The 14,088-nt window shown below is 35.9% G+C and overlaps 1 protein-coding gene across 4 annotated transcripts in view; it reads left to right on the top strand.

Annotated features, from left to right (window-relative positions):
- DPYD (dihydropyrimidine dehydrogenase) overlaps positions 1–14,088 on the top strand; it is a 578,647-nt gene that overhangs the window by 473,484 nt on the left and 91,075 nt on the right. The gene's annotated exons all lie outside the window — the stretch shown is intronic.

The raw sequence follows: 14,088 nt of genomic DNA, 5'->3' as shown, positions 1-14,088 counted from the left end.
GGCATTAAGAAAGAAATATTTAGAAATCATTATAAAGCCATAACTACGAGCAAGTGTGCTTGTTACACAAGAAGACTTCACATCTGTCATCCAGTGTTTTTAATGTTCATCATAGTTATTAGCTGAAGATTCCTATTATTACCATTCTGCAAGTAAGCACCATTCTTGAAATTGATTGATGTTTACAAATAAAGAACATTTATTATATGTTGCCACTTCCTAAGAACAAATTGTGTAAATCAGAATTCCTCCATAGAAATGATGACACCTTATCTTTCTGGAACTAATCACTGCAGAGAGAGTTAAGAGGGTGAAAACACCAATTCACTTTACCACCCACCACCCCCAAAGAACTTTCATTGCATTGTATGACCACTCAGCTGCATAATGATATGTTATTTTTATCTGCCAAAAGTAACATCAATAGAAAATATCTTTATTCTGCTAGAGGAAATAATTTTGCATGTGGATGTTTAAGGAATTTATGCTATGGAGAAGCTGTCTTTGAAAATGAATATATGTGGTATTGGAGTATCTTTTACTAGGCTGTATGAATGAACTATATGTGTTGCTTGGCAATTGTATTTTAGTATCCAAGAGAGAAGCTACTTTTTCAAGGAGTGTACAAAATGTTTCACATTTGAAATGTTTCAAGCTTGAAAGTTGCTCTTCCACCTTGCTAGAAGAGTTTTAAACTCAAAACGGTTATGAGTGAATTTGAAACTGGGATTTTGAGCTTGAAATGGGTTCCTTTCAAACTCTGAACATTTTCAGAAAGCTCAGAACACATTCTGTGTTTTGAACTTGGAAACTGAGTGATTCAACCATGATTTTTTTCAAATTCAAAATGTTTTGCATCCCAGTGGTGCTTCTCATGTTTAGAGGTATGCAAAGCTTTGGACATCTGTGTCTGCTGAAGTTTATGTAATACCTTTGGTTCTTGTTGTATTTTGATTTGATTGGTTCTGTTTTAAATTTACACTTGTGCAGTGCCCAGAAAAAAAAAGCAAAGGGTGGGATATATTCCTTCAAAATAAACATTAATATATTACACATTCCCTGCTGGATATCCCCCCACCCCCAGTCCGTCTAGTCTTCACTTGGCCCCCACAGTGAATAAATCAATGTTGAAATGAATTCTCTGAGTCTGGGAACAGGAATGACCATTTGGAAAATATTGCAGGACCAGAAGAGACATACATTTCTTCCTTCTTATCAGGCAAATGATATCTCCCCTGCATCAAAAAGCAGCTACAAAGAGTGCCAACATCATCGAGAAAGCCCTGCCTTAACATACTTGCTGATTAATGGGGGTTGAAGAACACATATCCAGTTTCTCTGTAATCTGACCCCTTTTTCTTTGCAAGAATTCAGACTAACAAGACTCAGTGAGAATGTAGCTTTCTCAGTTGTGAGCAACTGATAGGGGCTTGGCAAAATGTTTCTTGGGAAGGCTACCAGCAGATCAGGAAAGCATTTTTCCCTTTCTACCATCATCCTTCAGGAACTTGTATTCAAAATTAGGCTGCCTGAGAACAGGTTCTAGTGTCAGAATCTGTGCTACATGAAAATTATCCAATTATCTTTTAAAATTATCTAATCTTGTGGACATTACCACTTCTTTCAGCAGAGAGTTTCTTATATTACGTAAGTGTTAGTGTGCTTAAAGAAGTACTTTCCTGCTCAGAAGAGTTTACAGAAGGTCAGATGATTCAAGAGGCATTTGTTGTAGCTTGGATGGGCAGGTCTCTGTCTTGGGGTTGAAATCTATGGGTACAGAATTGTACTCATAGATTTGCTAGGTGCTAGGTTCTACTTATTGTTCAGAGTCTGGCCTTCTCGGTGCTTCATGCAGCCCCTCTTTTCCCTGTTCCTTGGATGAAGACCAATCCAAGAAACCCATTTTATGATTAATGTCAAATTGTTGTATTATGATAAAATAAGAAAAGTATAGCACCACCCACTTTGTACAGTGCTAGCTAAATGTACTGTATCTTTGTAATAAAGACTGTATTTACAATATTAGGTCCAAATATATTTGCACAAACCTTGTGCAAACCTTGGAGTACATAGAGGACAATCAAAGCACATTGCAACCACTGTCTTTTTGAACTTGGAAAACAGCATGCTAGCAATAATGAAACAATAGGGAATTATAGTCCAGCAACTTCACATGTTCCCTATCTCAGTTTAAAATCCTTTATACCTTAAGGATAACATTTTAGCACATGCTCTTATTTTAAGATCTTCATATAAAACTGTTGTTCAGCTGACCTTGTCCAAACAGAGAGGGGTAAATTTTGGAATGGTTGTTCAGCTGGCTCATTGTGTATCTTTATCTAGTTTCAGATAAATTATACCATGTTTTTACATTTTCAGTTGTTTAGCATTCCTACAATTTATAATAAAAGTTACCCATTAAAAATGAAATAAGATTACTCTGATTACTCTGACAAGTATGTCTTATTCTCTTAATTTGATGTAATGGCACTTTAACTATTTATCTGTTATCTATTTATTTGATATTATATAGAGCAGATAGTATCCTATTTATTAGCAACAACAATTGACAAAAAAATGTTGAATGCTGTCCTTTGGTTAGGAAGACATAAATCCAGGTCTCTGATAAATCACGAAGCTCATTACCTAGTTACTCTATGAGCATAGACAAAACTCTTATATATGTAATTATGAAGACAAAACGTGCTGTTGAAAAAATGAACTGATTTATGAGGGTGTCACTGAGACTACTGTGGCCTCATCCAACAGATGCTTTGCTTTGGGAGGAAATCATGTTGGTGTGAATGGCGCTGCCGACAGCATGCCCTTAATCAGAATTTGGAATGGAGACATGCTGTAATCTATACAGCTTTTCTGCATGATACCATAAGGGCAGTGACTGGTGGTTTTCCCTGGCTGAAATTCAAATGTCACCAACCACAGGAAAAGCTGCTACCAGTCCTGATACCGATTATGAGCTGAGGTGGTGCTTGAAAGATCCAAGCGCTCTATTCAATAAAGTGTTTTCTAATTCCCCCCCCCCCCAAAAGGCTGTCAACCTATTGACCTAACAACAGCTAGGCAGGACTAGAGAGTTTGTGCCTCTTTATTGCAACACAGTGGCTGCCTAGATTTGGGCAGCTTCAATGCATCCACTGAGTGTTTTTCAATCCAGGGTTCAAGAAAGTTTTTTTCTTGTATGGGAGAGATTTGTTCACCTGTGGGGTGCTTTCAGTTTATTGAATTCTCAACTGGTTAACCTATTGACCTATTAATCTATCTACTAGTTGCCAGCAAAAAGTTACAGTCTTTCTTGGCTGCCATCTAATGATCATCTGGATTTGTGCAGGCAAGAAGCCTGGATAAATGTTGTTGAAGAGTTGGAGTTTGAAAAATCTATTGATTGATTGTTGTGTTGAATCCCAGCTCTGATCATCCCAAAGGACAGGAGAAGAGAGATGGCAACATGTTGAAGCCATATTTGTACCAGGTTACATTCTGTGATAGACTGAACTTTTCAAAAGACTGTTCCATAAGGGCCGAAGTGAGAAGGCAGGTGCCACTGGGGATGGGATTTCCTATTGTGCAGAGTACAGAAGTACAAATCCTTATCATTAAATTCTCAATTATATGTTTTAAGCCATGGAAAGGCTATGCAATTTCAGGACTTCCTGTTCTCTAGTTGAGCTACCTATTTGAAAAAGAAAACAAAAAGGAACTAGCTGGGGAAGTGGGGTTCCAGTTTAGCTGTTCCAGCTGAACAGCCCTGTACAAAAGGCATGTGATCTCACAACATACTGGCTGGGCAACTGTAGCTAACCAAATTACCACCCTCCGCTGTGTCACCTCAAGCCCCCTCCTCCATGCACTGTGGATTGTCAAGATGGGAGATCTTCTGTTTTCTCAGGAAAAGCACTACTTTCATGCCAGAACAATTGGGAACATATTCAGTCTGCCTCAACACCAGGCCAAGGAGATGGAGCCTCTTTTGTGAAGACATGTCCTCCATAGTAAACAGACTATGTAGATGAATCTTTCTTTTTTTTTTGGTTAGACATGTGCCGCTGTTTCCCCATTGGAAGAAACACATTTTGGAGGGAGCTCAGCTTTGTAGTATTCCTAGCTCATGAACCAGTTTTAATCCATTTTTGCTACTGTAGTTCCTATGGCTATTATAGTAGCTATGCTGTCTCCCTGGCTTCCCCTCACCTGATGGAATATGCAGAGCAGGGCCTCTTGATGTAAAAACAGACTAATGTGAGATGAGACATTTACGCTTTGTCCTACCAGGGTCACATATAGGACAACTTAATAATAAAAAACTCACAAGCCTTTCATTTCTTTTATTCTATTTTTTCCTTTGACATTTGTTATTTGTTTAAACTTCTAGCCTAGTTCCATTTACTTTTTGTAAGGATAATTTATTTTTGTATTTAGCCTGCATTCATAAAACTGTTTTTCATTCCAGTCAGTCAAATGTGCTATGAATAGGGCTGTTTTATTGTTGTTGTTTTTTGAGAAATGGAAAGAAATATATCTGACTCACGTGGTGTTTAAATAAACATTTATAACGCTATGTAATATGATGACCCATTTCTTTTACCATCTCATCAAGTATTGAGGTAACAAATTTTATAAAGACATGTCAATCTTTTATATATATCTGAAAATGGAAATAAATCCCTCCTACTATATATTTCCCAATACAATTCAAGGTGTGTGTGTATTTATAAACACTCACATATTTATATAAATAATTAAAAATTAACTGTTAGCCTCTACCTTAGAAACCATACCAGTTCTTGAAATTGGGAGTTTCCACACAGAAAGCATAATCAAGTAAATATAACTAAGGCTATTATATTTTTTAAGACACTGCCACTTTTTAAAATGCTGAATTTTGCATGTTTTATGTCTATATTCATTTCCATTTCTTCCAATTGCAATGCTGGATTCTAATTATATTAATATTAGAGGTTGCAGATAACACATGAAAAGGAAGGCAGGCAGGCAGGCAGGTTTATAACAAAGAATTGTAGCACTTCATATGAAATTATTATTGCATACTTCTTTTAATATATCTAGAAGGCACCTATTAAGGTTCTGGTTATATGCATATTTATCTCAATATAATCAATGAATTAGTTAAAAGGCAATCAATTAAAATCTTTTATCATCAGTTGGCAGTCTTAATTAATATATTCATTTTGTATTACTCTCCCAACATTCCCATGAGGAATGTTAAGCAGTATGATAGTCCAGCTTTCACACATCAGCTAGGCATGTTGTATACACATCTGATAAATACAAAGAAACATTTCTATTCATGTATCCTTCATATAATGTATAACATGCAGTGCACAAATGGGCTGGAATATGTATTTCAGATTTTATGGTGATTCAGTTTACTAAATTTAAAAATAACCATATAAGAAATTAAAAGAAAGGAATATTTGTGCCACAAAATTAAAAAAGGAAGTAATGTGACCTTGGTAACCTAGCATATTAATTCTAGATCCTAATTACTTTTTAAAGAGATTTCTACATGACAAAAAAACATTAGTAACCAAACAACACAGAATACCTGTGCATCAAATGCAGATACTGGGAGGAAGAAAAGTAAGAAGCAAGCAAATTACATGTAATATTTAATAAACTCTTGAGAGTGAGCAACTTCTGTTATGAGAAGCATAGAGAAACGTTGTGACTTCTTGACAGAGCATAAATACTGGTGCAAATGGTCTCAAATTTAATTCAGGCATCTCCAAGACAATGTGTTCCCCACCCCAGTATAATGGTAAATTTTGAAGTACAGGAATTCATCGTGACAGTCACCATAGCTATGACCCAGAAGAGAGTCCAAAAATGCAAAGCATTTTGTTGTCCCGCCTCCCCCCCGCCCCATATACCAGTATGTATGTTCATAAAAATTGTGGCAGATTTTTTTAAAATTATTTTTTATTAATTACAAAAAAAGGAAAGAAAAACATAAAAGTACTTTAACATAAAAGTGAATATAACAATAAAAAAATAAATATATCATTATAATAGTACACAATTACAATTCTATATATCTTATCTAATACAAATATTATTCAAATACGTTTCTAATAGAATTATATGACTATCCAGTTTTGTTTTTTAACCCAGTGTATTTTGTATAAATGAGTTCCATATTTCATTATACTTGTCCATACAAAGTCCACGTGTATAGGCAATCCACTCATAAGTGGCAAGTGTAATCAGGTCTTCAATCCACTGACTAAATGGGGCCATACATTTATCTTTCCAATGTTGCAGTATCAATCTTTTGGCCAAAGAAAGGGCATGGAGAATCCATTTACGTTGTCCAGTTGTCAAATTCCATGTACTAGGTATATAGTTCAAAAGAATATCATCCTCAGAAAATGTTAGCGTTTGTCACACCGTCATATTTATATAGTCCACTACTTTCTCCCAAAACTTAGTAAGTATAGGACATTGTAAGAACATATGTTTTAAAGAGGCATTGTCCTTAATTACATCTCCAACAAAATGCTGTTTTTGACAATCCTTTTCTATACAGACTTAATGGAGTCCAATAAATTCTAAATATTTTTTGTTATATACGTCGTAGTTTAAGATCCATTGACACTCTTGCTGTAGAAGTTAAGACAGTCTCCCGTTGTGTAGGCAATATAGAAACCTATAATTCTTTATTCCACTCATCCCTTAGCATCTGCATATCAAATTGATTTATTCATAACAAATATCTGTACAACCTAATAGTAAGTTTTTTAGTTTTAAAGGATTTAACAAGTTGTTCTAATATCTCAGATGTTTCAGAAGATGAAAATGCTGCTGGTCCAAACAATGTTGTTAACAAGTGTTGTAACTGTAAATATTCTTAGAATTGAAGAACCCCATAGAAATTTTCTAAACAAAGGACATGGCAGACTTTTGTCACCTTCAGATTTTGAACTATGCTCATTCTTCTTGTGAAAAGGTTCTGTATTTGTGGCAACTCCCAGTTGAAGACAGTTACTATTTTATGGCCATTTATTTATTTATTTATTATTATTTATTTATTTTCCATTGGAGAAACGATTGTTAATAAGGTATCTACTAGTTAGATTTGATCATAAGCTAGTTCTGTTCGAAGTCAGAAAAGATCCGTTGGGTAATGGACAGGTTATCAGTCTTTGAAATAAATAACTAAATAAATCAAAATAAATAAAAGATCCATAGTCCAAACCATAAGAGATTCTTTTTTGACACATTGAAACCATCAATGTGGAAAATAAAGAATAATACAGAGAACGGCACGTTAAATTTATCAAAACTCTGCAGACCATTTGAAAGAGCAGTTAATGAAGTGCCCCTTCTCAAACCACTAAAGCAGCCGTGTCCCCTAGAAGATTCACTGCAATTGCTTTGAGGGCTTTTCCAGATGTGTGCATGTACAGACTATACTTTCTCTGGATTGCCGGAGAAACGAAGCAGGTATGCGTGTGTATGTGGTCAAATCTCAACCTTGTAAGCTGTGCCAAGCCTTTCAGCAGATGTGGTGGCTTCAATGCTTAGAGGAGGGGCATTTGGTTTACACAAATACACTTCTGCAAAGTGCCCCTCTGAATTCTTTGCCCAGGCCTAATTGTTGAAAGAAGTACATCATGTTGGAGCTTCCAGTTACGATGAAGAGGCAAAAGAGCCAGCCAGCCACTGAAAATAGCAAGATACACAATGAGACTTGTTTTAACATGTTTCTAACACTGTATATATTTCTGATTGGTTATGGCTGGTTGGCAAATTTCACCCCCACAGCATGGTCTAACATTATGCATAGACCATTTTCCATCCAGACATCCTGAAGTCATTTTATACTCCCCAAAGTTTAAGTCAACAAAATATTATGCTAATAGTAGAAGAAACTGTCACATGATAAGAAGAATACAGAACAAATGTCATATGGTTCAGAACAGATCTCCCTAAAATATGATATGCCCAAAGAAAAGTTGAGTTCAGATTTTTCATGAACTATTGTTGATCTTGTTAACTCCAGACTTCACATGTCACTTAAAATTGATTTGACCATAATTCCATTTGCCAAGAATCAGGTAAGTTTTGTTCTATAGAAGTGGGTAGTTACCTCTTATAAAAACCTCTCAATCTTATCAAATTATAACTTTCAAAGAAAACACAATTCTTAAAGTAACCGTTATGCAGTAATAGTACCAAAAGTAACTAAAAAGTAATCCTACTCTTAGGAAATGTCCAAGATACCTTAGAAATGCCCAGTTCATTGACTTCTGTAGTGAATGCTGTATTCTGAATCTTATTCTTAAATAAGAGATTAAGTTTTAGACTATAATATTAGATTTCATTCTATAGCATGGTATTAGTCTCTCTTTTTTGGGGCCCCCCCCCCCATAACAAATTCCTGTATACTGGTTTTCTTCTGCATATAAATGCATTCATTGGCCATTTTGAAAGATATGCTTGCTGCACTGTTTCATTAAGCTGATGCTTTATCGGGTAATTGTTTAAACATAAAGCCATAGCACTATCAAAAGGAAAGGTGAACTAATGGCATTTGCAAATGTCAGGGATTATCTTAACACTTTTATTATAGTTTATAAAAAGAAGGTTCAGGGCATTCCATAGCAATTATTTCCACAGAAATTGGTTATTTAAATAAATTGCTAATTATCTGGGTATGACAGTACTGAAAACCTTGCTAATGAGTTATGTGATAAGTGCAGCTTTTGAAGGCCACCTACAGGTGGAAAGGAGCAAAAGCAATATTGAATTATTATCCCAAATAAGATGGTGAATGCAAATATCTTGTTTAAAATATTTACATTGGCCTGTGTGAGTGCTTCCCAAATGTCATGTTGTATACTGCAAGTTTATGAAAATGGTCTCTACTGAGTTTGGTTTATTTGCTTGTTTGCCCTAATCCTTAAAAGGTCTGACTTAATTAGTATTTACATTAACATTTTACAATAAGTGAATGGCAAATGTTTTCAGATTAATTCCCATTTTGAATGCTGATATTTTCATTTATTTAATAAAAATTATCTTTTATTACTTATATTAAGCAATTAACATTAGTACAACAAAATAACTGCATGCTGTACCTAGCATATCTTGCTGGAAGAGGGGTATGATCCCCAGTATGCATAATTATAAATCAGTTCCCCCAACTGGTAAATAGTGCCTGGCTCTTCTTGCCTTCTTTCTAATGATCAGTATGAAAATATGCATCTTTTAAAGCAGAGCATTTCCCATTCTAATTGCTTGACACAGGTTCTGATTTAAAAACCCCGCATATTCTGTTGAAAGAATAGGACTGTAGCACTCAATAGGACTGCAAGTCACTTGCATTGAGATTCCTTCCTAAAAAGCTAGAATTCTGATGAAACCTTAATAGGGAAGGCAGGTATTCCGAATTATCCTCTGTATGTCTTGCTGTTTGAATTTGGCACCTATGTGATATCATGAAGTGGGTACTCTTGAATGATATTGCAGATTGCAATTGGATCCATCATAGAAAATGCACTGTATTATAGGAGTAAGTTAGGTCCTTGAGCAAAATCCAGATGAAAAGCCCCATAAGGTAAAGAAGCCTGTAATTGAGCAAGAATTGTAGCCATGGGGCTTGACAAGAAATTATGTCAGGTGATGAGCCCTCCTCTGCTACATCAAGGTTCAGCTCACAGAACTATCAGATCATCTAAGGTTATGCAGAGACTAAGCACTTTAGAGCTAGTTTCAGATGTAATCAATACCTTATACTTTGTCTCAAAAATAAGGAACCATTGCATACATTGAAACTCAGTATAATATAAACATACTTTGAATTATGTCAAAGACAATAATTAACTCGTAGACAATAAGAAACTGGCACATATGTTAAACACAAGTATAATGTACTCATGATTATTCCATCAGTGCTTGCACACATATTCATGCACACACACACTCTAACTACAAATAAACCCTACACTCATTTATACCACTGTTACTCATTTTTCTTTTAATAACAGCGCAGTAACCAAAATTACCCACAGTTCATGAAAAATAAATTGTATATTTAATATTCTGTTAGCCTCCTTAGTTTATTCTTAGTTCATGTTTAATATAATGTTGAATGAATCTTAAATTTAATTTTGCAAAGAAGATCCATGCTGTAATTACTATAACATAAATAAATTAAAGCTAAGTTTTGCTATGCTGTGTGCAGTATGCTACTGAGAATTATGATCCAATTTCATTTTTATGCCAGGAACTCTAGACAATAGATATTGCGGGAAATATATTGTTTTTGTTTTTCTTGTATATGTTTTGTTTCTTTTGATAGGTTAGAAGAACTAAACATAGTTTTAAATTCCAAAATTAATGATGAAAAGAGTATGATGTAGGGGGGGAAGAAATGGGGTAGTGTGTATATGGGCTATGAGTAAGAGTATTTTTCATTCTTTGAGTGAAAACAGTCATCCAGACATGGTACAATAAACATTAAGCACAAGGCACCATAATCATACTACATTCCAATTTATGTCACAGCCTTCGCCCACTAAGCAATACTGCATCTGCTCTGGTGAACCACGTCCTCTTTGAAACTTCTGACCACTTGTTCCAGGCACCAGTTAATTTATTCACTTTCTGCATCATATATGTAGCAGAAACTATGAGTCAATGGTCTGTTGGTGGTTCATTGACAGTAGAGTTCATCCTCATTTCAATTATCAGCTACCTTTAGAGCCCATTATCATTGGACAGGGACAGTCATGTTTTGTAAATGAGAATTAATGAATTACTTTTGTTGTTGCTGCTTTTTATTCCTGCTTAATTTAGTATAAGGCAGAAGCATGTTATGGCTCTGGAAATCAGGATATATTATTTCCTCTGTTGTTATGCTGTCACGTTACACATTTTAGAAGCAGGAAATTAATGGCAAAATTACTAATACCTGTGAATTTTATTATAATGAGAGAAAGGGGAAGTGAAGTACTTTCACTTTTCTGTGAATGAGTATGAAAATTATGAGACAGAACAGAATTTGGGGAAATAGTAATGTATAAGAAATGAAATAGCTCTGTTTTCTGGATTAAGAACATAAGAGTTCTGCTAGAATAGTGGCTCAACCTTTCCCAGATCTTGTCCCTTGAGATGTGTAGGATTACAATCTTACTGCTGTTGATCAAGAGGCTGGCTCTGATGGGACTTGGGAGCCTAAGAATCTGAAGAGAATCAAATGGAAGAACAGTTTCCTAGTCCATTACTGTCCATAGGATAGTCACAAGAGCCCACAAACCAGATAGGAGGACAGCAGCCTCCCCTGTTTCTCCCCAACTGGAGGATTACTAGAATATCCAAGATGAGAATGGATTGTGTTATAATACTCACTTTCTGTCTTCTGTTATTCTTATCACTGTTAGCTTTCAGTCCTGAGCACATAAGACTTAAAGTAAGAGCTTCTGTGGATTTACTTCTTATGTAAGTGTGAATAGGATTGTGCTGCCATTACCCACTCAGCCACCCACCCCCCAAAAAAACTAATCAAAGAAAGCAAGCAGAAGTAAAGCATGAAAGTCAGGAGAACATTTTCTGTCATGCAGTGTTCACATTAATGCTAGCATTTTAAAGCCTCTTTGCAAACTTTCTAGGTGTAGGGAAGCCCTCAGCTTCTGGAGAGCATTGCTATGCTATACAGTATTTTAAGTTCTGGAACTTTGTAAGTACTTAGAATCAGTTATTTCATATTTATGATACACATGTCAAAGCGTATGCATAAAATAATGACCTTCTCCATGATTTTTGCTCTGAAGCATCAAAGCATTCAATTTAAATGAGCTTTTTTGCATTTAAAGGGCTGGCCCAAAGCAGATATTGGGTTCAATTGATTTTGTTTTCTTTTTAAACAGGTGGAATGCTTTTGAATTATTCTTAAAAGTGGGAGGTCTTATCATGTTAGTTTCCAAACTGCTCAGCCATTTGTAGGACTCACCCCCAATCAAAAGAAATTTCAAGGCTGAACCTAATTCCCTCATATGTTATAAGCCCATTCTATTAGCTACACAGAATCTGTTCAGATGTAATTTGCATGCAAGAGTGTTGCAGATAAAAGTGGTCAAGTGGCTATGCATTTAACCTCTGCTTCAAGAACAGGCAGTTCCTCCCATCTATTCATGTGTTTCAGGATCACTTCTGAATTATCATTTGGAAATCATGCAGGGCACCTCCATGGATATAAAAGGCTTTCTGCTGCAGAAGCTTTTTATGAACCCTTGAGGGAGTGGGAGGATGACTTTGACTGCGGGACAGGGGCTAAACATACAGTCCTGTACTTCTTTGTAATATCATTGCTCTTTCACACAAGTAATGCCTAAGCAAGTCTGTAGCCCTCCTGACATCCAATTAGGCAGTCACTGAATTATTGATATACTGCTTATTACTGGTTCCATTTTTAAACACTGCTTCTTGTACAACATTAGGGGAGGAGAAAAAAGAATCTTGAACTAGCATACCATGATTCTTAGTCATTTTTTTGGTAGCTGCATGAAAATCTAAAAAAAAAAAAACGCATCCTCTACAGTGTGAAAGAGCAGTATGAATTCTGGAAGCCTCTTTGTGTTCTTCCTATTCTCATTAAGATTGATTTTGTTAAGCTGACTGCAAATATCAAGCCATCCATTAAGACCCGTTGGGAATTCTTTGCCCTCTCCCTTTCCCTCGTTTGATCTTCTGTTTTACTATGATCTTTACTTTTGCTCTTTAAGGTTTTTTTTTTTTTAAAATCCCCAATTTTGGTCAGACATTGGTCAGTGTTCCTTAAGATCCTTATGCTGATGATAATTTTCCACCTGCTGTTTGGATTTAAGTGTCTAATTAGGCACTTAATTAGACTTCACCCTTTCTCTTCCCCCTGCCCCTACACGTTTTGACTTCAGCAATGATTCTGATTGTCTAACAGATATAGTTTTTCTGCACAATCCTACCTATGCAAAGCGAATCATCTCAGCCTTCTTTGTAGCTCATGTTTCTCTGCCCCTTGAAGACATGAGTCTCTATAAGACAGCCTTAATACTGGTTCTGGAGCAGATGCTGATGGGGTGCAAGTTCAATCTTGGAAATGGGGGATATGCCAAAGTAGGTGAATAATGAGAAGGAATCTGTGCTGAAGCAGCTGAAGGTGGCATAACCCTAGAGGATAATTCATATGCTGAATCAGGAGCAGATGTCAATAGAGACAGCTTGTCTGAGTATTTGGATGCTGATTCAGTAGCAAGTTGCATTGATGGGATAGGCTTGTCAGACATCCTGTTTGTAAAGACCAATGTTGACTGTAAAAGTGGTGGGTTGTTAGAGGGAGGTGACATTTTCCTGGAGGCAATAAGCACAGAAGAAACATCTTTCAAAAATGACAACACAACAGATTTTTCAGTGTTCTGTTGAGAAATCCTATCAGCAAACAGATTTTTTTTTTTTTTTTTTTTAAAGGCAGTGAAATATTATCCAAATACTTGAGACATCTTAGTGTGGCCATATTGCTTACTCATCATGCCAAAACAGCGAGGCTTTTGCAAATGCAGTCTAGGGGTGGAGTCTACGAGCCCACTCATTTGCTAAAGGAGCCTCCCACAGGTCGGAGCAGTAATGTGCTGTACCTGCTGTGGAGGTTTCCCTATAGAATAAAAATATTGTGTGTATATCAGGTTATATTCACCAAACTGTAGAAAACGATTTTTGGACAATAAGAATCCTCCAAGTCAAACTTGCTGGCTGCTTTTGCTTTTCCAACATTTACATGCTTGGAAAGTTTGATCTGATAGATACATTCTTATTAGGTAGTTGTTTGATTTTGGCAGTTATTATTGTATTTTACTAATCTTTACTGGAGGTACAGTATGTAGAAGATTATTAACTCAAGTATGCATACAATTAAGGATAAACCATAAACCAAGTAGCAGTTACAGACACAAGCTGAGGGACCCTGGATTCAAATATCCACTTAGTCATTTACTTATATTAGATGTGCCCCCCTCCACCTCCCCAGTGGTCCAGGACTGCAAGCCTTGAATGTGGTTCCCAAGTTTCTCCAAG

The sequence above is a fragment of the Python bivittatus genome, unplaced genomic scaffold (assembly GCF_059951505.1).
Source record: "Python bivittatus isolate LINGU-HERP-01145 unplaced genomic scaffold, Pbiv_v1 ctg000700_np1212, whole genome shotgun sequence".
Lineage (NCBI taxonomy): Eukaryota > Metazoa > Chordata > Lepidosauria > Squamata > Pythonidae > Python > Python bivittatus.
The sequence above is the reverse complement of the archived record's forward strand: the minus strand, read 5'-3'. Positions and strand labels throughout refer to the sequence as shown.